At 46.4% G+C, this 24,750-nt stretch overlaps 1 long non-coding RNA gene across 1 annotated transcript; it reads left to right on the top strand.

Annotated features, from left to right (window-relative positions):
- The first annotated feature begins 405 nt into the window (after window positions 1-405).
- On the top strand, window positions 406-24,110 carry LOC121001006. The gene is made up of 4 exons (XR_005778953.1): window positions 406-532; window positions 1,156-1,160; window positions 9,618-9,625; window positions 24,100-24,110. It is a non-coding gene; the product is annotated as an uncharacterized LOC121001006 (long non-coding RNA).
- Window positions 24,111-24,750: the final 640 nt, after the last annotated feature.

Below are 24,750 nucleotides of genomic sequence, written 5' to 3'. Positions count from 1 at the left end.
TAATGGTGAAGCAGAAAGCCGCTCGCTTCACCATTCATCATCACACCATCCAGCATGTAGAAGGGGCCCACCTTACTATCTGACTTCAGTCTCAGGACGTAGTGCGTCCACAGCTCTGAGGAGCAGGGTCAGGACAGCACATCCTGAGCTGCATCTGCGATCGCCCCCCCCCCCATCCTCCATACAGCTCAGTCCTGCTGTGTAGTGGGTAGCGTCAGCCAGGCCTGTGCTGAGCCACTTCACTTTGTGTAGCTCCGCCTCCCGTCTGGTAAGGTCAGTAGCTCCGCATCCTGATGGTAGCCCCGCCCAAATGCAGTCCTCTCTTAGCGCTTCTGGTGATTAATGTGTGAGGCCTGCAGCAACTTAGGAGGAAGTGAGGATCTGAGGCAGCCCCAGTGACCACTGTCTCTGCCAGACACTGAACTTGGTTTGGTATGCTGTTGTTTTTTTTTACCCCACCCATCCCACCTGTCCCCCTCTGGCCCTCCTGTGACTGTCCCTTACCCACATACTGTGAGGCTACATTAACAATGTAATCGCGGTCCGCGGATCGGCAAGATATGTATGCCGTCCATATGCGATCTGTATATTTTTGCAAACCCATTAACTTAAATGGGTCTGCAGTCCGCATTTTGTAGAGAAATATAGGACACGTAACATTTTCCATCTTGTGCAGAACGGACATACAGATGCAGAAAGCACATCACATCAGAAAGTCATTTGCTTTCCGCATCCGTATGTCTGTTCCGCAAAGGATAGAAAATGTGACATGTCCTATACTGGTCCGCAACATGCAGGCTAGTTAATAGGTCTGCAAAAAAAATGCAGATGGCACATGGGCGTCATCCGTAATTTGCAGATCATAAAATACATATGGTCCTTGTCGTGTAAATGGGTTAAAAGTGTTGCCCAGATATGCAGGGGGTCATTTATTAAGACCGGTGTTTTAGACACTGATCTTAATAACCCCTAAACTGGAAGTGGTTCTGCTGATGTTATGAAGAGGCGCCGGCCTCTCCATAACTTCAGCGCATCCAGCGCCAGTGTAAATGCATATCATCCAGACTGAATCCTGACCCGTTCATTTCAATAGGTCTGTGTGAGGAGGCATATGTCTGGCAATAACTACTGTGAGGGGCACATATCTGGCCATAGCTAATGTGATGGGGCGCATATCTGGACATAACTACTGTGAAGGGGGGACAATATCTGGCCATAACTACTGTGAAGGGGGGACAATATCTGGGCATAGCTACTGTAAAGGAGGCACATATCTGGACATAACTTCTGTGAGGGGCACATTTCTGGACATAACTACTGTGAGGGGGGATAATATCTGGGCATAGCTACTGTGAAGGGGCACATAATCTGGCATAACTACTGTGAGGAGGCACATATCTGGACATTACTGAGAGGGGGGCACATATCTGGACATAACTACTGTGAAGGGGGGACAATATCTGGGCATAGCTACTATAAAGGAGGCACATATCTGGCCATAACTACTGTGAGTGGGGGAACATATCTGGCCAAAAGTACTGTGAGGGGGCACATATCTGGCCATAATTACTGTGAGGGGGCACATATCTGGCCATAACTACTGTAAGGGGGCACATATCTGGCCATAACTACTGTGAGGGGGCATATATCTGGCCATAACTACTGTGAGGGGCCACATAATCTGGCATAACTACTGTGAGGGGGGCACATATCTGGCATAACTTCTGTGAAGTTGGCACATATCTGGGCATAAATACTGTGAGGTGGCACATAATCTGTCACAATTACTTTGAGGGGGCCCATAATCTGGCATAACTACTGTGAAGGACACATAATATAGCATAACTACTGTGATGGGCAAATAATCTGGCATAACTACTGTGGTGGGCACGTATCTGGGCATAACAACTGTGAGGGGCACATATCAGGGCATAATTACTGTGAGGAGGCAGATATCTGGCATAACTACTGCGAGGGGGTACATATCTTTCCATAGCTACTGTGGAGGGGGCACAATGTGGATATTACTACTGTGTGCTGGCACAAATTGGCAAAAATTACTATGTAGGAGCATTAAGAGGACATTAATACGCACCACAGTATCTGAAGGGTTACCCCTATCTTTGATGCAACTGATCACCCCTTCCTCTCCCTGTAGGATTAAGGGAAGATGACAAATTGGGGTCCCTTCTGCTGCCACACCTCATTGTATTAATCTTTACCTATGGCCTATGTTTATTTCTATATGTGTGGTTGGGGGGCCCAGGCACATTCTTTGCACAGGGGCCCTCTGCTGCCAATGTCCGCCCCTGCGTCATACATCAGCCAAACTCATAGCTAAGGAGTTAATGGAGATGTTTTCTCTAGTGGGTCTGCCTAAGAAGGGACCCCGTTTATGTCCAAGGTCATGAGGGAACTCTATAAGTTGCTCCACATAAAACGGCTACGGACGTCCGTGTATCATCCGTAAATGGCTGGCCTGGTAGAGAGGTTTAATCAAACACTAAAAAATATGTTAAAAAGAGTGGTGTCTAAGGATGGGAGGGACTAGGACCTTCTTCTGCCCTAGCTCATGTTCGCAGTGCGAGAAGTGCCCCAGGCCTCTACTTGGTTCTCGCCCTTAGAACTGCTATACAGCAGACACCCTCGCGGTCTGTTGGACGTCACCAAAGAGGCGTGGGAACAGCAGACCACACCGCACAAAAGTGTTGTTGAGTACGTAACCCAGATGCAAGGACGGATGGAAACAGTGTTGCCTCTGGTTGAGATGCATATGGAGGCAGCACAGCGAGCCCAGAGTAGGGTCTATAATCGGCAGACTCGGGTCCGGAACTTTAACCCGGGTGATCGGGTGTTGGTTCTGGTACCGACCGTAGACAGTAAGTTCCTAGCTAGGTGGCAGGGGCCCTACAAGGCACTTGAAAAAATTGGAGAGGTAGATTACAAGGTACACCAGCTAGGGAGGCGAAAGCCGGAGCAGGTGTACCATGTGAATCTGCTCAAACCCTTGAAAGATAGGGAAACCTGTATGGAAGACAGCCCACAACCAGGGTTCCCAGGGAAAGCGGTATCGGCCCTCTGTCTGAAGCAAGGGAAGCGGCTGCCACAGTGAAAATTGCTGACAGCCTCTCCTCTAAACAGGCTCAGGAAGCCACTGAGTTCATTAGTCGGAACACGGATGTGTTATCGAACCTCCCTGGACGCACGTCCATAATCCGGCATGACATTGTCACTGAGCCTCAGGCAAAAGTCCGGTTAAAACCATACCGGGCACCCGAGGCTTGGCGACAAGCCATCGTGGAGGAAGTACAGCTAATACTCCAGCTAGGTGTCATCGAGGAATCAAAAAGTAAATGGGCCAGTCCGATAATCCAGTCTTAATACCCAATCCGGACAGGACATTGAGGTTCTGTAATTATTTCCGCAAACTGAATGAGGTGTTCAAGTTTGACGCGTATCCGATGCCCCGAGTAGATGAGCTTATTGAGAAGTTAGGCCATGCCCGGTATTTTTCTGTGTTGGACCTCACCAAAGGGTACTGGCAGGTACCCTTGACGGAGGCTGCCAAGGAAAAAACGGCTTTCATCACGCCAGAGGGGCTGTATCAGTACAAGGTATTACCCTTTGGTCTACATGGTGCTCCCGTCACGTTTCAAAGGCTAATGGACATTGTACTCCGTCCACATCGTCGGTACGCTTCGGCGTACCTGGACGATATCGTTGTCCATAGCACCGACTGGGAAAGTCACCTACCTAAAGTACAGGCTGTAGTTGACTCCCCTAGGAAGGCTGGCTTAACCGCTAACCCAAAAAAGTGTGCGATAGGGTTAGAAGAGACCAAGTACCTGGGGTATGTAATTGGGCGCGGAATGATCAAACCTCAGGTGAACAAAATTGAGGCAATTAGGAATTGGCCCCAACCTGTCACTACTCGGCAAGTAAAGTCGTTCCTGGGTATGGTGGGGTATTATTTGAGGTTTGTCCCCAATTTTGCTACAGTCGCCGCACCATTGACAGGCCTTTTGAAGGAACGCAAGTCAGTGACGGTCCAGTGGAATGAGCAGGCGGAAAAGGCTCTCTCCGCTTTGAAGTCGGCCCTGTGTGGGTCCCCGGTATTGGTGACGCCCGACTTTAATTGGGAGTTTGTGGTACAGACCGATGCCTCTGAAGTAGGCCTCGGAGCTCTACTCTCTCAGGACATCAATGGGGAGGAACATCCCGTTGTTTTCCTGAGCTGAAAGCTTACCCCAGCCGAGACTAGGTACAGTATAGTGGAGAGAGAGTGGGCACTCAAGTCTCTCCGCTATTATCTGTTGGGGAGAAAGTTCCGTCTGGTGACTGACCACTCCCCTCTCATGTAGATGAGCCAAGCCAAAGAGAGGAATGCTCGGGTCACCAGGTGGTTCCTGTTGTTACAAAACTTTACGTTTTCCGTGGAACATAGGGCAGGCAGGTTACAGGGAAACGCGGATGCCCTGTCCCGCGTACACTGTCTGGCAAGTGTTCACCCCATCAGGGTTGAACAAAGGGGAAGGTATGTAGGAAGGCGCAAGGGTCTGTCATTGACAGAAGATATGTGTCACCGAGATTCCTGGCCTCGGTGAGGTAAGAGCCGGTAATTTTAAGTGTCAGCTGCAGTTAGTGCTGACTGACACTATTTATTTAGTATGGCTGTAGAGCCGATCTTACTGGGAGAAGCCAAAGTGCAGGGTGGGTGGCTTCTCCCCACGTTACAGGCCGGGTTTTGGTTTGGGATATAAAAACCCAGCCAGCAGTCTCAGCTGTGTGGATTATCCTCCACTTCACAGTGAAGCAGTGGAGACGCTGTGGTTTTGGGATCTGCATGAGGTGTGCCGTGCTAAAGGGCTGAGAGCCGCATTGCTGAAAAAAGGTCCCCTAGAGCCTGCAGTGGATGGCTGATGAAAAACTGATAATGACTTTCCATGGTGTGAACATACACCAATACTGCAAACTGTTATTTTGTTTTGCCTTTTGTGTGAATAAACACTGAACTATTTAAGTTAAAGGGGTTCTGCACTTTCATTTAACTGATGATCTATCCTCTGGATAGATCATCAGCTTCTGATTGGCGGGGGTCCGACACCCGGGACCCCCACCGATCAGCTGTTTGAGAAGGCAGCGGCGCTCCAGCAGCGCCGCGGCCTTCTCACTGTTTACCGCCGGCCCACTGACGTCACGACTAGTATCAACTAGCGTGTGCGGGGCTAAGCTCTGTTCACTTGAATGGAGCTTAGCCCCGCCCACGCTAGTTGATACTAGTCGTGACGTCAGTGGGCAGAACCCCTTTAAAGACTTTTTTATTTATTTATTCTTTATTTATGAGTTTTTAAGAATATGGTAAAAGTTACATCATGTTGATCCACATATAACAGGGTGAATATGTTGGCACCAGGCCAATAAAAAGTCATAAGTAACATATTGACATCCTGTCAACAAGGTCTAAATATATGTAAGATATGATAGCCATCATATTGAATGATTAACATGAAAAAGCAATACAACCACTCCATGAGCGGTACAAAACATTAGGGCTTAAGCCAGAATTTTGATGAACAAAAACAAAAAAAATAAAAAGGGGAAGAATCATAATAATAAGACTGAACAATACAGGGGAGATGACAAGACAAACCCACAAAAGGGAGGGGTAGGTCACATAAGGTAAAAGAGAGCAAAAGAAAAAGGTTAAGCAGATGGCAATGATAGAAATGACCCCTTCAAGCCAGTAAGGATTGGTATTCCATTAAATCCTGGAAAACAAACCAAGGGGTCCAAACAGTAACAAAAGCTTTATGATTATTCTTTAAGGACGCAGTTAGTTCCTACATTCTCCGGATCTCTTCCACTTTCTGTATCCAAAGCTTGGTGGATGGTGGAGTAGGAGACGTCCATTTCACCGGGATGCAGGACCTAGCTGCAATGACCAAATGGTGCAGGCAGGACCGACGGAGTAAGCTCAGGGATGAATCTGAGAGAAATAATAAAAAAAAACTTGGTGTGTTTGGTATGGGAAAAGAGAAAATAGATGCCAAGGTCTTATGGATTGAGTCCCAGAAATGCTTGACTTTGTCACATTGCCAGAAAATATGAAGCAACGAGCCTTGAGATGTTTCGCAATGCCAGTACAGAGGGGACGTTGTCGGAAACATTCTCTGAAGACGGGTCAGGACATAATACCATCTTGATAGTATTTTTATAACTGGCCTCCTGATACTTACTGGCAATGGAGGATTTGTGAGCCAATTGGAATATTTTGAACCATTGGTCGGAGGAGATATCAACTTGCAAATCCTGAATCCACTTGTCAGTGTAGGGAAGGGGGGGGGGGGGGAAAATCTGCTTCGGGCATTACCAGCGCTTTGTAGAGTTCTGAGAGAAAATGGCGGTATACTCCTGAGCCTATGCACGTTTTTTCAAAAGGCGTAAGAGCTCTATCAAAGCCGGGGAAGAGGGAATAGAGGAATGGAAGTGATGTAATTGCCTAGCTCTCCACGGTCCGAGAGTACAGGGGCCAGACAGCCCCAAAAGTTCAGCGTATGTGAACCACCGTCCGGAGGTTCTAAAGAAAGGCGCGCGACATCTATCACTCAATCGTCATTGTACAAATGGGCCTCCCGAACCACTCGCCAGGAAGTCAGGGTGTCCCAGGACAGGGAACATTGGGGATGGTGTTGGAGAGATCATGAGAATGTGTTGGTATTTGTGGAATTGAAGTAGAGTAGGCCCAATGATAGGGTGAGAGGAAATTGTAGATGGGGTTTTCCTATATGTCCATGGTAGTAGAGCCAGTGGGGTCTGGGATGAAAGTTGTTCAATGGAGATCCATTGTTTGAATGGAGCATGTCGGCACCAGTCTACCACCCGCTGAAACATGTATACAGCATGATATTTCTGTAAGTCAGGTATCCCCAACCCTCCCCTATCCCTCGGAATATGTAGCAGGGATCTAGTTAGTCTCGGGTTTCTTCCTGCCCAAATGAATTTAAAAAGGTCACGGTGAGCAGTATTAACACCTTAAGGACCCATGACGTACCGGTACGTCATGAGTTTAAAATAAGATTGCGACGCCCCGGGGGTTAATCCGAACGGGATGCCGTCTGAAATCATTCAGCCGGCATCCTGTCACAACGCTGGGGGGGGTCATGTGACCCCCCCGTATCGGCGATCGCAGCAAACCGCAGGTCAATTCAGACCTGCGGTTTGCTGCGCTTTTAGCCGATTCTGATCCCCGCGGTCTCTGATCGTGGGGATCAAACTTTAAAATGCGCGAAAAAAAGTTTCATAAACCCCCCCGCACCCCTGAATGATATTATGTGGGCGGGTGGTGCAGGGGGGTGTCGCAATCGGTGCGGGAGGCGGGCGGTGCGGAAGGCGGGATCGCGATCCCCCGCCCGCCTCCCCTTGAATAATCGTTGGTGGACAGTGGTTATACCAGGGTGTCAGCACATTGCTGACACCCTGGTATAAACGGCTGACATCGGTGATGTGATGTCAGCCGTTTAACCCTTTCCATACAGCGGTCCGTACGGACCGCTGTATGGAAAAAGTTAACAGTAAGAGGGAGCTCCCTCCCTCTCCCATCGGGGGGCTGCTGTGCCTTTGCAGCCCCCCGATGGAGAGGGAGAGAGCCCCCAGACAGCCCCGTCCTTACCCTTCCCCGTCTGCGAAGTTTTGACAACGGGGAAGGTTCCCATGGCAACAGGACGCCGTCTCAGTCATCCTGCTGTCCATGGTGCTGAACAGATCTGTGCTAAAGGCAGAGATCTGTTCAGACAAAGTGTAAGTAAAATACAGTACAGTACAATATATATTGTACTGTACTGTATTATACAGACATCAGACCCACTGGATCTTCAAGAACCAAGTGGGTCTGGGTCAAAAAAATGTAAAAAAAAAGTGAAAAAAGTTAAGATTAAAAACGTGCCAAAAAATCTATTTCTTGTTACCTTGCCGCACAAAAAAGTGTAATATAGAGCAACCAAAAATCATATGTACCCTAAACTAGTACCAACAAAACTGCCACCCTATCCTGCAGTTTCTAAAATGGGGTCACTTTTTTGGAGTTTCTACTCTAGGGGTGCATCAGGGGGGCTTCAAATGGGACATGGTGTCAAAAAAAACAGTCCAGCAAAATCTGCCTTCCAAAAACTGTATGGCATTCCTTTCCTTCTGCGCCCTGCCGTGTGCCCGTACAGCGGTTTACGACCACATATGGGGTGTTTCTGTAAACTACAGAATCAGGGCCATAAATAATGAATTTTGTTTGGCTGTTAACCCTTGCTTTGTAACTGGAAAAAAAATATTAAAATGGAAAATCTGCCAAAAAAGTGAAATTTTGAAATTGTATCTCTATTTTCCATTAAATCTTGTGCAACACCTAAAGGGTTAACAAAGTTTGTAAAATCAGTTTTGAATACCTTGAGGGGTGTCGTTTCTTAGATGGGGTCACTTTTATGGAGTTTCTACTCTAGGGGTGCATCAGGGAGGCTTCAAATGGGACATGGCGTCAAAAAACCAGTCCAGCAAAATCTGTCTTCCAAAAACCAAACAGCGCACTTTTCACTCTACGCCCCGCTGTGTGGCTGTACAGTAGTTTACGGCCACATATGGGGTGTTTCTGTAAACGGCAGTCAGGGCAATAAAGATACAGCCTTGTTTGGCTGTTAATCCTTGCTTTGTTAGTGGAAAAATGGGTTAAAATGGAAAATTAGGCAAAAAAATGAAATTCTCAAATTTCATCCCCATTTGCCAATAACTCTTGTGCAACACCTAAAGGGTTAACAAAGTTTGTAAAATCAGTTTTGAATACCTTGAGGGGTGTAGTTTATAGACTGGGATCATTTTTGGGCGGTTTCTATTATGTAAGCCTCGCAAACTTCAGACCTGTAGTGGTCCCTAAAAATTAGGTTTTTGTAAATTTCTGAAAAATTTCAAGATTTGCTTCTAAACTTCTAAGCCTTGTAACATCCCCAAAAAATTAAATATCATTCCCAAAATGCTACAAATATGAAGTAGACATATGGGGAATGTAAAGTCATCACAATTTTTGGGGGTAATACTATGTATTACAGAAGTAGAGAAACTGAAACTTTGAAATTTGCAAATTTTTAAAAATTTTTGGTAAATATGGTATTTTTTTACGCAAAAAAAAAATTCTTTTTTGACCCAATTTTAGCAGTGTCATGAAGTACAATATGTGACGAAAAAACAATCCCAGAACAGCCTGGATAAGTCAAAGCGTTTTAAAGTTATCAGCACTTAAAGTGACACTGGTCAGATTTGCAAAAAATGGCCAAGTCCTTAAGGTGAAATAGGGCTGAGTCCTTAAGGGGTTAAAGAAACTAGCTGGTACGTGGATGGGAAGAGTCTGGAGTAGATATAACAGACGCGGGAGAACATTCATTTTAAAGATGGCACACCTACCAAACCATGTATATAGGCCTTTGGACCATCTCTTAAGGTCTTCCCTTATCCGACTCGAGAGGGGTGTAATTTCTGGAAAACAGCTCCTTCAGATCCTTGGGGATCATCGTACCCAAGTATCTAATGGCACCCGTCGTCCACTTGAACGGGAAGGAACTCGCTAGTTAAATTTCAAGGGAGTTTGGTATGGATATATTAAGAGTCTCAGAATTTTGTAAGTTGATTTTCAAATTGGATAGGTTATAAAACATCTTAAATTCAGCTATTAGGTTGGGGAAGGTGATCCGAGGTTTGGTAATCATAAACATCAGATCATCCGCATAGGCCGCTATCTTGAATTCCTGATCGCCCACTACCAAACCTGAGATGTCAGGGTTTTTCCTAATTGTCCTCAGTAGGGGTTCTAGGGTAAGAATGAAAATTAAGGGTGATAAAGGGCACCCTTGGCGGGTACCATTCCTGATATCAAAGGGGGGCGAGAGCACACCATTAACCTTTGTATACGCCGAGGGTGAGGAATAAAGAGAGCGGATCCATGATAACAGCGGACCCTCAATGCCCACATGGTTTAGCACTGCAAGTAACCAAGGCCATCCCACTCTGTCAAATGCCTTTTCGGCGTCGGTGGATAAAAGACAGAGGGAAGAGCGTTGTATCTTAGCGTGATGAATCAAGTTCAACACTTTCGTGGTATTGTCTCTCGCCTCCCTTTGTAGTGTCCCACTACGTAAGGGTGGGCACTACTCAAGGGTCAATTGGGTCATGTTGTTCTCCACCTCCTGTGGAACATGGTCATGGTATTTTATATTGTATTGTAATGCATATGTTCATGTAAATTCCTGTGTACCAGGCCTGCTAGGGGTGTAGTTTCTCCTCCCAAGCTGTAGAGGGAGCTAGGGAACCCCCTAGTATATATAGTCAGGTCCAGTCCAGGAGAGGTGTGTGTGGTCAGAAGCCAAGATTGACTTCAGCCAGGCAGGAGCTGAGGTCCAGCTTCTAACATGCAGCTAGATAGCCCAGGATCCTAACCTGCTTCTAGGAGAAGAAGTTCCCTCCTGAAGTTATCCTGCATCAAGCAAAGTACAGAGCAGTGCTAATTGTATCCAGCCAAGTAGAAAGCTGAAGGGCAGAAGTTTATTGTACAGCAAGAGGATTTATACCAGAGGAAGGTTTCCCTACCCAAGGATAAAGCCAGCTATTAGGCATCCGGGCCTTGGAGAAATTCAGACAGGATTCTGCAGAAAGTACAGCCTGATCTGTGAGTTTATTCCCTCTGAGTTATCTTGCCAGGATTATACCTGCCATTTATGTAAAGCCTGCCTGTTACCAAAGCTGCTTCATATGGAACTGTCTGAAACCTGTATATAGTTGAACTGTTTAGTAAAGAGGAATTCTAGTTCACCATAATCGTGTGTACCTCAATTATTCCTCCAACAAATCGGTGTGCCACCGTTAATGGCACTGGCGTCACGAACTGTAAGGGATCTTGCCACAGGCACGCTAAACTTTCAACACCCAGGGCACCTCGCCAATCACCCGGCCTGGTCTCTATATCTAGAGAGTGCCCCAGAGGATCTACGTGCCAGCCTCTTCATCACTGCTGTACGCCTGCCCAGGGTATACTACAAACTGTGAGTACAAAGAGCAACCCTCGGTCTGTTAACTGACCCCCGTGACCTCACATTCCCTCACCCTACAGGACTGGCGTACTGCACCTTGAAGGAATAAAACCCACCTGATCGGTATGTATAAGATCTGTCTGGAAAGGGGCTGAACGTGTGGCAAATAACTTAATGTCTACATTAAGTAACGATATGGGGCGGTAACTAGTGCAGGTAGTCGGGTTTTTACCCTCCTTATGGATTACCGTAATATGTGCATGCAACATATCCTTAGAGATGGGATTACCCAAACCTATTTTATTCAAGGAATTGGTGAGAGGGATTTGGAGAAGGGGGAGATATCTCTTATAATATGAAGCTGGGAGGCCATCTGGGCCCGGTGCTTTATTAGGCTGCATTGATTTTAGTGCCTCTCCAATTTCTTCAGTAGTAATCAGCCACTCAGACCCTCAAGGGTCTCCCTCGGAAGTTTGGGTAGACCTGATCTGGTCAGGTATGTACGCATGGCTAGATCTAGGGATAACCTAGCTTGGTTAGACTGTGGGAGATTGTATAGGTTCTGATAAAAGTGGGCGAAAGCCTCTGTTATGGAATCAGGGTTGTTCAGAACATGGCCTCATGGAGGCCCAATTCGGGGGACATAATTCCTCGCTCTTTGTTCACGTAATGGTCTGGCCAACAGTCTACCACATTTATTGCCATATTCGAAAAAATGTCTTCTACCCCTTGAAAGGATAAGTTTCGTACGAATATCTAGTTTGTCTTTAAGTTTACCCCTGGCCAGTAAAAGAGCTGAACAAACCGATTGCGCATGGGAGCTTTTATGAACCTGCTCCAGTTTAGCAATTTCCTTTAGGATCTGGGAAATTTCCAATGCCCTCTCTTTCTTGCGCCAAGCTCCCTGTCTGATGAACTCCCCCCGTATCACACATTTGTGTGCAGCCCACACCGTAAGGAGTGAGGCATTAACTTGATTTTTCTCAAAATAGCGAGAAAGAGCTAAGCTTATTTCTTGAGAAACTTCCAAATCCTGTAAAAGCGACTCATTGAGGCGCCATTGCCAAGATCTGGGAGACGGAAGAGGGGATTTCAAGGAGACATGCAGCATGGCGTGATCCGAAAATGTTATAGGATCAATTGAGGAAGAGGCGACGAGCGGAACTGCCGAATGTCTAAGCAAAAAATAGTCCAATCTGGAGTAGACATCTCTGGGCGTAGAGTAGTACGTGAAATCCCTAGCTTCAGGGTTAACTGCTCGCCAAACATCTACTAGCTGATAAGTATGAAGAAGGCCTTTAATTTGACGGATATAGGAGAAGGCTAGATGAGAGGTTCCCTTGGAAACATCTACAAGTGGGTCCAAAGCGACATTTAGGTCTCCTCCGACCAAGAGTGTGCCCTCTGCAAAACCATCTAATTTAGATAGCATTCCAGTTAGGGCCCTCAATTGTTTAGTATTGGGCAGGTATATGTTAGCCAAGGTGTACACCTGGCCTCCTATACGACCCTTGACAAACAGAAACCTGCCAGTGTCATCTGAACTAGTGTCCAGAAATTCCCAGGGGGTGGATCTAGCAATAAGGATACTCACACCTCTTGATTTTGATACGTTGTAACAGCTATAAGCATCTGGATATCTGGGGGAGCTAAACTTCTGTATAGTATCCCTGTGAAAATGAGTCTCTTGAATGAAGGCAATTTGTACTTTTTTACACCACAGGAGCCGGAGAATGGAGGAACGTTTTTCAGGAGTATTCAACCCGTTGGAATTGATGGACGCGAAGGTAATATCGGACATAGTCAGGGCCTGTAAAAAAGCAAGATATAAAAGAAAGGACAATAGGGGGGGAGGGGGAGGGAGGATAAGAGACAAAAGGGTAGGTGAACAGTACAGAGAATTTAAATCAACAAAAAACAAATATGCCTATAAGGTCAAATATCTAAACCGGCTAACCCAGATCAGATAAACCAAAATTAAACAAGACTGTGGAAAATGTTATCCACTATGCGATTCTTGGTAAGCCAAGACTCACGGTCCTAGTAGGGGTGAAGGAGAGCTATCTAGAAAGCATCCCTTTCCCCGGCCCAGATATTTTTAAGCAACGATAAGAGAATTAAGAAAGGATAAACAGAGAACAGCTGAAGACTAAAATTAAACGACTACCAGCGGGAAAAACAAACCCGTTGAACATGTCAGTGCCACACTCCGTTCTCTGTATCCACTTTCTATCTAGCACAGTACCAAGTATTGTAGGTCACATAACAAGGGTTCTTCTCAACCCATAGGACCTGGAACTATTTATGAAGAAGAGAGTTCCCTATCCTGGAGATTGTGGAACTTGGGGACGGTCTAGTTGGGGTCCACTTCTCAGTCGTGGTGGGGGCCCAGTTGCAGGAGATGAGAAAACTGGAACATCAAGCCAGTCCGGTAGTGAGATGAGTGGACTGTCCAGAAACTGACTAAGCTCTCCCGCCTGGTCTGGGGAGTGTAGGGAAAATGTAGATCCATTTTTACGGACTATCAGGTGGAACGGGTGGCCCCAACGATAGGTGGCCCCAGCATTGGTGATAATTTGCAGGAGGGGTTTTAGAGAGCGCCTCATAAGCAAGGTTCTCCTAGACACATCAGGTAGGATTTGAATCTGTGATCCAGCGAATGTTATAGGGCCCTGTCTCCAGGCTCTTTGTAAAAGTTCCTCTTTTTCTCGGAAGAAGTGAACTCTACATAAGACGTCGCGTGGAGCCGAATTCTCTGAACGCCTAGGGCCAAGGACCCTGTGTACTCTATCTAGTTCTATTTCAGACTCCTCAGGTCTGTCGAGAAGAGAGTTGAAGATAGCGGACACAGCTTTCCGTAATTCTGTGGCTTGGACCTCTTCAGGGATCCCACGAAGCTTGATATTATTACATCGGCCCCTGTTTTCCTGGTCGTCTAGCTGCAAAAGTAGGTGTCTGTTTAGGGCCTGCTGCAAGGTAATGATTGTTTCCACATTAGTAAGGCGGGCATCCAGCTCAATTGAAACTTGAGCTTGTGAAGTCAACTTAGTAGAAATATCCGTTAGGTAAGCCTTGACTTCTGCTATAGCCTGATCATGTTTGGCCTCGACTCTTTGTATGATCACCTCCAGATCCGTTTTAGTAGGGAGCATGTTAAGGAGTGACCATATATCCTTTAGCTTTGGACGTTTAGCACGTCTACCTTGAGAAGAGGAGGCAGATGATGAAGCCCCTGAAGAATCAGAAACGGCTGAGGGATGAAAAAGTGCAGGAGTAGAGGGGAGATCCACTGGCAGAATCTGAGAGGGCCGGTCATCCCCATTTGCGGTCTGTGAGCAGCCTTGGGCCTGTAGCTGAGGTGTATGTGGCTGGGCCATTAGCGGAGCTTTCATACCACCAGACTGTGGGACCAGAGTCTCAGAACGGCAGGGAAGATGAGACGAAGCCGGCAAAATACCGGTACGAGGCCTAGGTGCGGCGTCACAATGCATCTCACTCACCCGGGTAAGTGTGGAGGTCTCGTCTGTGTCCATGGACCCAGGAGTGGTCACAAAGGGGTGCAGATGCGGGTCTCCGTAGGATGAAACGCAAGGCACATGGGCCAACTGCTGGGATGTCAGCTTGGCAGAGTCCTGCAGACAGTCCTTAAAGGTAGGAGCGGGGGGAGCAGTCATCTCTTGCGCTCCCTCAGGCGCCATCTTGGACCATAAGGCCGTCTGGACATGCGACTTCTTGCCTGGTAAGTAAATGTGACCTATGGTTGCGGAAGTCACTGCAGGCCAGTCTGAGGATAGTGACAGCTGCGATGGGGAGACAGCTTGTGTACGAGCCGATAAGCTGGCAGCCTAGTTCAAAGGAGCGGTCGGCTCAGCTGCGTCTTCCTCCATCTGCGCCATTTTGGGAAGTTCTGGCACGGGAGCCAGCGTGGCAGAGAAATACCTCACGATGTGAGGTTCTGAGACCATATATGTGGACCATTCTGTTCAGGCCAGTTACGTCCAAATCGTTGCTTTTAGAAGCAGATAAAAGGGCCCAGGGTCTGGGAGCTCTGAAATGTGCGTGTTCACGGCTGCATGCTCAGGCCACGCCCCCCCTTTAAAGACTTTGTGATTGCCTCTATACAGCGTCCGCTAAGCTGCCTACCAGAGCAAATCCCCACAATATATATACACTCACCTAAAGAATTATTAGGAACACCATACTAATACGGTGTTGGAACCCCTTTTGCCTTCAGAACTGCCTTAATTCTATGTGGCATTGATTCAACAAGGTGCTGATAGCATTCTTTAGAAATGTTGGCCCATATTGATAGGATAGCATCTTGCAGTTGATGGAGATTTGAGGGATGCACATCCAGGGCACGAAGCTCCCGTTCCACCACATCCCAAAGATGCTCTATTGGGTTGAGATCTGGTGACTGTGGGGGCCATTTTAGTACAGTGAACTCATTGTCATGTTCAAGAAAACAATTTGAAATGATTAGAGCTTTGTGACATGGTGCATTTTCCTGCTGGAAGTAGCCATCAGAGGATGGATACATGTTCTCATTCTGTTTACGCCAAATTCGGACTCTACCATTTGAATGTCTCAACAGAAATCGAGACTCATCAGACCAGGCAACATTTTTCCAGTCTTCAACAGTCCAATTTTGGTGAGCTTGTGCAAATTGTAGCCTCTTTTTCCTATTTGTAGTGGAGATGAGTGGTACCCGGTGGGGTCTTCTGCTGTTGTAGCCCATCCGCCTCAAGGTTGTGCGTGTTGTGGCTTCACAAATGCTTTGCTGCATACCTCGGTTGTAACGAGTGGTTATTTCAGTCAACGTTGCTCTTCTATCAGCTTGAATCAGTCGGCCCATTCTCCTCTGACCTCTAGCATCCACAGGGCATTTTTGCCCACAGGACTGCCGCATACTGGATGTTTTTCCCTTTTCACACCATTCTTTGTAAACCCTAGAAATGGTTGTGCGTGAAAATCCCAGTAACTGAGCAGATTGTGAAATACTCAGACCGGCCCGTCTGGCACCAACAACCATGCCACGCTCAAAATTGCTTAAATCACCTTTCTTTCCCATTCTGACATTCAGTTTGGAGTTCAGGAGATTGTCTTGACCAGGAGCACCCCCTTAAATGCATTGAAGCAACTGCCATGTGATTGGTTGACTAGATAATTGCATTAATGAGAAATAGAACAGGTGTTCCTAATAATTTTTTAGGTGAGTGTATATGTATTCATAGAGTGCATAACATCGATGTACCCCACATTTCTATTAAGGCCACAGCCTGAGAAATGATAGCATATAGAATAAATCCGCACACATAGGCTGCCCAATATTCTCCATGTGGGGTCTTACATTCAATGGCGCTGGAGCATCAAGCACTCTGTTTGGCTGTACTTCAGGGCCCAACATCATCCACACCAGACCTCAGATCAGGACCCTCCGTGGCTTGCCTTGCCTGCTTTTAACTGCAAACTGGCCACTTGTGAAGCGCACTTCCGGGAACGCCACCGCACCATCCCAGACTGGAAGTGAAGTCAGACGCTGGCGCACTGCACATGGGATCTCTTAGCATACACATGCTTATCCCACCAGGGGAAAGGAAGGTGAGGCAGCCCAGGACAGACATCCAATCCTACAGATGTGAGGCCTTTACATCTCCCCTGCCCAGCATTGGTAAAGTACCACCAGCGAGCAGGGGGAATTTTTACAGGGACTGTATGTAACACAGGGAAGGCCTCAGCCCCCAATGTGCTGCCCTGTGAAAAATAAAAAATGTAGATCCATCTTCACCTCCCTGGTGAGCAGAGGCCTTTTTCTGTCCTAGCCATAGGGGCAGGAAAACACTGAGGTGGGTGGTGGGAGGGGGGGATTTAATCTTTCTGTTTTCCTGCCCCTACAGAGGTAAGGGGTCAAGCTCCAGTTATATGCCGTCATGGTGGTGAAATGGAAAATAATAATTTAACCATTTAAATACTTTGGACATGTCACAATATTAACTTACACCAACAAGAAAAAGGGTAACAATGTTTTTAACTTTTGACTTTCAGGCTCCATATCTCACCATCTACTACAGCTTCGGACGTGAGACTACTATCATTTTATAGACAATCATCTTGGCTATCTCATACATAAATCGGACTTGCAACTATTTAGCATATGATTAGTTATGCAGATTCTTGTCATGTAACTGCATTGTTACTGTTTTGCTACTAAAAATTTAAATTTTCATCATTTTGTTAGTATTTAGTGAATCCACCTTTTGGTTTCAACACTGCCTGATTCCTTCTGGGCATGCTCTCGACCAGATTCAAGCATGTCTCGACCAAAATCTGTTCCCAGGTCTCTTGTACATGTTTCCAATGTTGGTTCATACAGGTCGACTCACTTGGGTGCGAATACAGCTTTTTCTTCAACTCTACCCACAAGTGTTCGATTAGGTTGAGGTTTGGGAACTATGGGAGCCAATCCAGCACCTCTACTTAAAGGGAGTCTGTCAGCGATGCCCATTCCTTGTACGGCATCACAGTAATTAATGCGCATGCGCCGGCTTCGCGCCGTTAGCCGGCGCATGCGCATTAATTAATGTGATGCCGTACAAGGAATGGGCATCGCAGTGCGCATGCGCCGGCCGACGGACTGAGTGCGCGGGCGCGGGATCTCGGCGAAACAAGAAGTAGATGGGCAGTCAGAGGGAAAGGATGGGCGGGCAGAGGGAAAGAATGGGCGGGGGGAAGCGACGATAAGGCTGAGCTAGCTGGGCACCTACGAGCCCTCATTTGCATATGCTACTAAGTTGTTTTTTGCCGGTTTTATAAGTCCAGGATTGCTCATAAAGGTAACGTTTTTATTAACTGTAAGGCTGCTAGAAAGCTATGGGAAGGGTTAAAAAGGTGAAACTTTGATGACAGACTCCTCCCTTTAATTGTCATTGAACCATTTCTTCACCAATCTTGACATATGATTTGGGTTGTTCTCCTGCTGGAACACTATGTCATCCGTTTCATACCCATAGTACTCGAGTGTATGAAGTAACTCATCTTGTAGGATACTCACATATAGCTCAGCATTGAGACCACCATCGATCCTGGTCAAGTATCCAACGCCTTTGGCTGTGAAACAAACCCCTATCATCAGGCTTCCTCCACCAAACTTGACAGTTCCTTAAATTTTTCGATCTGTTAGCCCCCTTTTCTCATTTCTTCCAGACCCATTTGCACCAGTCTATTGACTTTTGTCTCATCGCTCCAAATCACCTGTTTCCAATCTTCTACAGGACGTGAGAAGGGAGACGGCGCACTTTACCTTCATACAGCTGATCGGCGGGGGTACCGGGTGTCGGACCCCAGCCGATCTGCTATTGATGACCTATCCTGAAGCTACGTCATCAACCTCTTTAATGCAAAAATAGTGTAATAAGCGACACTATCAGGTGTCCACCACAAACAAGAATTTTGTAGCATTTTCTTTGTCAATGTTAAATAGGTCAGATTTTGCCACGTTTCTGTAGTAAATGGAAATCTGTCGTAATTTTCACTTTGTGCATTGCAAAGGGTTAAAATCTGTGGTGGATATCCACAGTATAAATTGTGCTGCTCATTTAAAATCCTCACCACAGGTCAATTTCCACTGCAGATTTTTTTATGCTGCATGTATGAGATTTGTTTAAAAGGGTTTTCTGAGATTTTAATGCTGGTGAGTGAAGCGAGCTTAAGTCTTGCGCAAATTCAGAGATAACGGATTTTACCTCGGCGGAGCCCATACATTTGAATGCTGTACGGAGAGTTGGAGACGGATCTCCATGCAGCATTCAAACGAAGTTTTGACCGAAGCAACAGCTCGCTTCGCTCAACACTACTGATTATATCTATCCTCTGAATAGATCATCAGTTTCTGATCGGTGGGGGTCTGACACCAGGGACCCTCGCTGATCAGCTGTTTAATAAGGCACCGGCGCTCACAGTAGCACCGCGGCCTCTTCTCTGCTTTTCCTAGGCCAGTGACGATATATTCATCAGTAACGTGGCTTTGGCGCAGCTCAGCCCTATAGAAGTGAATGGGGCTATTCTCTATTCTCCTAGGGACCAGTCATTTTGAAAGGAAACCCCCGCATAATCAATTGTCCGACTTGCTGCTGTCTGCCTCTGTGTGGGCAGGTAACAGGGGCGGACTGGGAATTTAACCACCTCAGCCCCCAGTGCTTAAACACCCTGAAAGACCAAGCCACTTTTTACACTTCTGACCTACACTACTTTCACCGTTTATTGCTCGGTCATGCAACTTACCACCCAAATGAATTTTACCTCCTTTTCTTCTCACTAATAGAGCTTTCATTTGGTGGTATTTCATTGCTGCTGACATTTTTACTTTTTTTGTTATTAATCGAAATTTAACGATTTTTTTTGCAAAAAAATGACATTTTTCACTTTCAGTAGTAAAATTTTGCAAAAAAAACGACATCCATATAGAAATTTTGCTCTAAATTTATAGTTCTACATGTCTTTGATAAAAAAAAATGGTTTGGGTAAAAGTTATAGCGTTTACAAACTATGGTACAAAAATGTGAATTTCCGCTTTTTGAAGCAGCTCTGACTTTCTGAGCACCTGTCATGTTTCCTGAGGTTCTACAATGCCCAGACAGTACAAACACCCCACAAATGACCCCATTTCTGAAAGTACACACCCTAAGGTATTCGCTGATGGGCATAGTGAGTTCATAGAACTTTTTATTTTTTGTCACAAGTTAGCGGAAAATTATGATTTTTTTTTTTTTTTTTTTTTTCTTACAAAGTCTCATATTCCACTAACTTGTGACAAAAAATAAAAAGTTCTATGAACTCACTATGCCCATCAGCGAATACCTTGGGGTCTCTTCTTTCCAAAATGGGGTCACTTGTGGGGTAGTTATACTGCCCTGGCATTCTAGGGGCCCAAATGTGTGGTAAGGAGTTTGAAATCAAATTCTGTAAAAAATGACCTGTGAAATCCGAAAGGTGCTCTTTGGAATATGGGCCCCTTTGCCCACCTAGGCTGCAAAAAAGTGTCACACATCTGGTATCTCCGTACTCAGGAGAAGGTGGGGAATGTGTTTTGGGGTGTCATTTTATATATACCCATGCTGGGTGAGAGAAATATCTTGGCAAAAGACAACTTTTCCCATTTTTTTATACAAAGTTGTCAGTTGACCAAGATATTTATCTCACCCAGCATGGGTATATGTAAAAAGACACCCCAAAACACATTCCTCAACTTCTCCTGAGTACGGGGATACCAGATGTGTGACACTTTTTTGCAGCCTAGGTGGGCAAAGGGGCCCATATTCCAAAGAGCACCTTTCGGATTTCACTCCTCATTTTTTCCTGAATTTGATTTCAAACTCCTTACCACACATTTGGGCCCCTAGAATACCAGGGCAGTATAACTACCCCACAAGTGACCCCATTTTGGAAAGAAGACACCCCAAGGTATTCCGTGAGGGGCATGGCGAGTTCCTAGAATTTTTTATTTTTTGTCACAAGTTAGTGGAAAATGATGATTTTTTTTTTTTTTTTTTTTTTCATACAAAGTCTCATATTCCACAAACTTGTGACAAAAAATAAAAACTTCCATGAACTCACTATGCCCATCAGCGAATACCTTGGGGTCTCTTCTTTCCAAAATGGGGTCACTTGTGGGGTAGTTATACTGCCCTGGCATTCTAGGGGCCCAAATGTGTGGTAAGTAGGTAAATGACCTGTGAAATCCGAAAGGTGCTCTTTGGAATGTGGGCCCCTTTGCCCACCTAGGCTGCAAAAAAGTGTCACACATCTGGTATCTCTGTATTCAGGAGAAGTTGAGGAATGTGTTTTGGGGTGTCTTTTTACATATACCCATGCTGGGTGAGATAAATATCTTGGTCAAATGCCAACTTTGTATAAAAAAATGGGAAAAGTTGTCTTTTGCCAAGATATTTCTCTCACCCAGCATGGGTATATGTAAAATGACACCCCAAAACACATTCCCCAACTTCTCCCGATTACGGAGATACCAGATGTGTGACACTTTTTTGCAGCCTAGGTGGGCAAAGGGGCCCATATTCAAAAGAGCACCTTTCGGATTTCACAGGTCATTTTTTACAGAATTTGATTTCAAACTCCTTACCACACATTTGGGCCCCTAGAATGCCAGGGCAGTATAACTACCCCACAAGTGACCCCATTTTGGAAAGAAGAGACCCCAAGGTATTCGCTGATGGGCATAGTGAGTTCATGGAACTTTTTATTTTTTGTCACAAGTTAGTGGAATATGAGACTTTGTATGAAAAAAAAAATAAAAAAAAAATAAGCATTTTCCACTAACTTGTGACAAAAAATAAAAAATTCTAGGAACTCGCCATGCCCCTCACGGAATACCTTGGGGTGTCTTCTTTCCAAAATGGGGTCACTTGTGGGGTAGTTATACTGCCCTGGCATTTTCCAGGGGCCCTAATGTGTGGTAAGTAGGTAAATGACCTGTGAAATCCTAAAGGTGCTCTTTGGAATATGGGCCCCTTTGCCCACCTAGGCTGCAAAAAAGTGTCACACATGTGGTATCGCCGTATTCAGGAGAAGTTGGGGAATGTGTTTTGGGGTGTCATTTTACATATACCCATGCTGGGTGAGAGAAATATCTTGGCAAAAGACAACTTTTCCCATTTTTTTATACAAAGTTGGCATTTGACCAAGATATTTCTCTCACCCAGCATGGGTATATGTAAAATGACACCCCAAAACACATTCCCCAACTTCTCCTGAGTACGGCGATACCAGATGTGTGACACTTTTTTGCAGCCTAGATGCGCAAAGGTGCCCAAATTCCTTTTAGGAGGGCATTTTTAGACATTTGGATACCAGACTTCTTCTCACGCTTTGGGGCCCCTAGAATGCCAGAGCAGTATAAATACCCCACATGTGACCCCATTTTGGAAAGAAGACACCCCAAGGTATTCAATGAGGGGCATGGCGAGTTCATAGAATTTTTTTTTTTTTGGCACAAGTTAGCGGAAATTGATATTTTTAATTTTTTTCTCACAAAGTCTCCCGTTCCGCTAACTTGGGACAAAAAATTCAATCTTTCATGGACTCAATATGCCCCTCACGGAATACCTGGGGGTGTCTTCTTTCCGAAATGGGGTCACATGTGGGGTATTTATACTGCCCTGGCATTCTAGGGGCCCTAAAGCGTGAGAAGAAGTCTGGAATATAAATGTCTAAAAAATTTTACGCATTTGGTTTCCGTGAGGGGTATGGGGAGTTCATGTGAGATTTTATTTTTTGACACAAGTTAGTGGAATATGAGACTTTGTAAGAAAAAAAAAAAAAAATTCTGCTAACTTGGGCCAAAAAAATATCTGAATGGAGCCTTACAGAGGGGGGGGGGGGGGGGATCAATGACAGGGGGGGTGATCAATGACAGGGGGGTTGATCAATGACAGGGGGGTTGATCAATGACAGGGGGGTGATCAGGGAGTCTATATGGGGTGATCACCACAGTCATTGATCATGCCCCTGTAAGGCTTCATTCAGACGTCCGGATGCGTTTTGCGGATCGGATCCATCTATCAGTGCATCCGTAAAAATCATGCGGACATCTGAATGGAGCTTTACAGGGGGGTGATCAGGGAGTCTATATGGGGTGATCACCACAGTCATTGATCATGCCCCTGTAAGGCTTCATTCAGACGTCCGGATGCGTTTTGAGGATCGGATCCATCTATCAGTGCATCCGTAAAAATCATGCGGACATCTGAATGGAGCTTTACAGGGGGGTGATCAGGGAGTCTATATGGGGTGATCACCACAGTCATTGATCATGCCCCTGTAAGGCTTCATTCAGACGTCCGGATGCGTTTTGCGGATCGGATCCATCTATCAGTGCATCCGTAAAAATCATGCGGACATCTGAATGGAGCTTTACAGGGGGGTGATCAGGGAGTCTATATGGGGTGATCACCACAGTCATTGATCATGCCCCTGTAAGGCTTCATTCAGACGTTCGGATGCGTTTTGAGGATCGGATCCATCTATCAGTGCATCTGTAAAAATCATGCGGACGTCTGAATGGAGCTTTACAGGGGGTTGATCAATGACAGGGGTGTAATCAATGACAGGGGGGGTGATCAGGGAGTCTATATGGGGTGATAACCACAGTCATTGATCACGCCCCTGTAAGGCTTCATTCAGACGTCCGGATGCGTTTTGCGGATCTGATCCATCTATCAGTGGATCCGTAAAAATCATGCGGACATCTGAATGGAGCTTTACAGGGGGGTAATCAATGACAGGGGGGTGATCAATGACAGGGGGGTGATCAGGGAGTCTATATGGGGTGATCAGGGGTGATCAGGGGCTAATAAGGGGTTAATAAGTGACGGGGGGGGGGGGTGTAGTGTAGTGTAGTGGTGCTTGGTGGGACTTTACTGAGCTACCTGTGTCCTCTGGTGGTCGATCCAAACAAATGGGACCACCAGAGGACCAGGTAGCAGGTATATTAGACGCTGTTATCAAAACAGCGTCTAATATACCTGTTAGGGGTTAAAAAAAACACATCTCCAGCCTGCCAGCGAACGATCGCCGCTGGCAGGCTGGAGATCAACTCTCTTACCTTCCGTTCCTGTGAGCGCGCGCGCCTGTGTGCGCGCGTTCACAGGAAATCTCGCCCATCGCGAGATGACGCATATATGCGTGACTCTGCGCAGGGCTGCCACCTCCGGAACGCGATCCTGCGTTAGGCGGTCCGGAGGTGGTTAAAGTGGCCCTGGAAAAAATACTAAAAGTGCCCTCGTTTTGTAGTTGGGTCCAAATTGATGGAAGGCAGGGCCAGCAATACCATATTGTGGCACATTATACCACCCCAACAGAGCCAAACACCACAGTCCATCACAAAATACTGCCCCAAAAACCTCCTCTAGGCCAGCCGTGAGGAGGGCTCAGGCGTCCCCCTGGGCATTGGCCCACCGGGAAATTTCCCTGTAAGGTCCATGGCCAATCCGCCCCTGGCAGGTAATATTTGCATGCAGCTGTGCAGTGGTCCCCAGAATAAATTTTACTGGTGGGCCCGACAGTCCGACACTGATTCTTGAAAACTGACCAGCAAAACCCTCAGGTGCATGAACCGTGGCACGGCCTCCCAATGAAACCAACGGGAGTCGGTTTCAGCACAAATTTGGGCCAATTTTTTGCACTGAAACCTGCACCCAAAATCCTCAACGCTCTATAGGACTTCCAGGGTATGGAAGCCCTACAGACAGGGGTGCACCTAGCCTTTCTGCAGCCTCCCCCCCCCCCATGGCAATTTCCTAACCCGCTTGCCAGAATGAAAGCGCTCATTGCCCATGGCCCTTCCGCTGCCCCCACCTGGTGCTGCCATGGCCTCACCTAGCCTCATTGGTGGTGCACCCCTGCCTACAGAGAAGTCTATAGGTAGCATTTGACTGGAGCAAAAACGCCATTGAAAACACTGCATGTGAATCCAGCTGCAGCACATGAGGTGGCAGACTTCCAGCAGCATGGAAGACTCCTCTGGAGTGAGGCTCAGCTGACGAGACGCCTCCAAGATGCTGTCAGTACAGGAGCAGCACTGGGCGGTGAGGAGAAGGCAGAGCCTGCAGACGGTAACGCACTGTGCGTAAGACGCGTTAGTGAATAGCAAGGTGAGGCTACACATAGCATGACGTAC

The sequence above is a fragment of the Bufo bufo genome, chromosome 5 (assembly GCF_905171765.1).
Source record: "Bufo bufo chromosome 5, aBufBuf1.1, whole genome shotgun sequence".
In the NCBI taxonomy this organism is placed as follows: domain Eukaryota; kingdom Metazoa; phylum Chordata; class Amphibia; order Anura; family Bufonidae; genus Bufo; species Bufo bufo.
The sequence above is the reverse complement of the archived record's forward strand: the minus strand, read 5'-3'. Positions and strand labels throughout refer to the sequence as shown.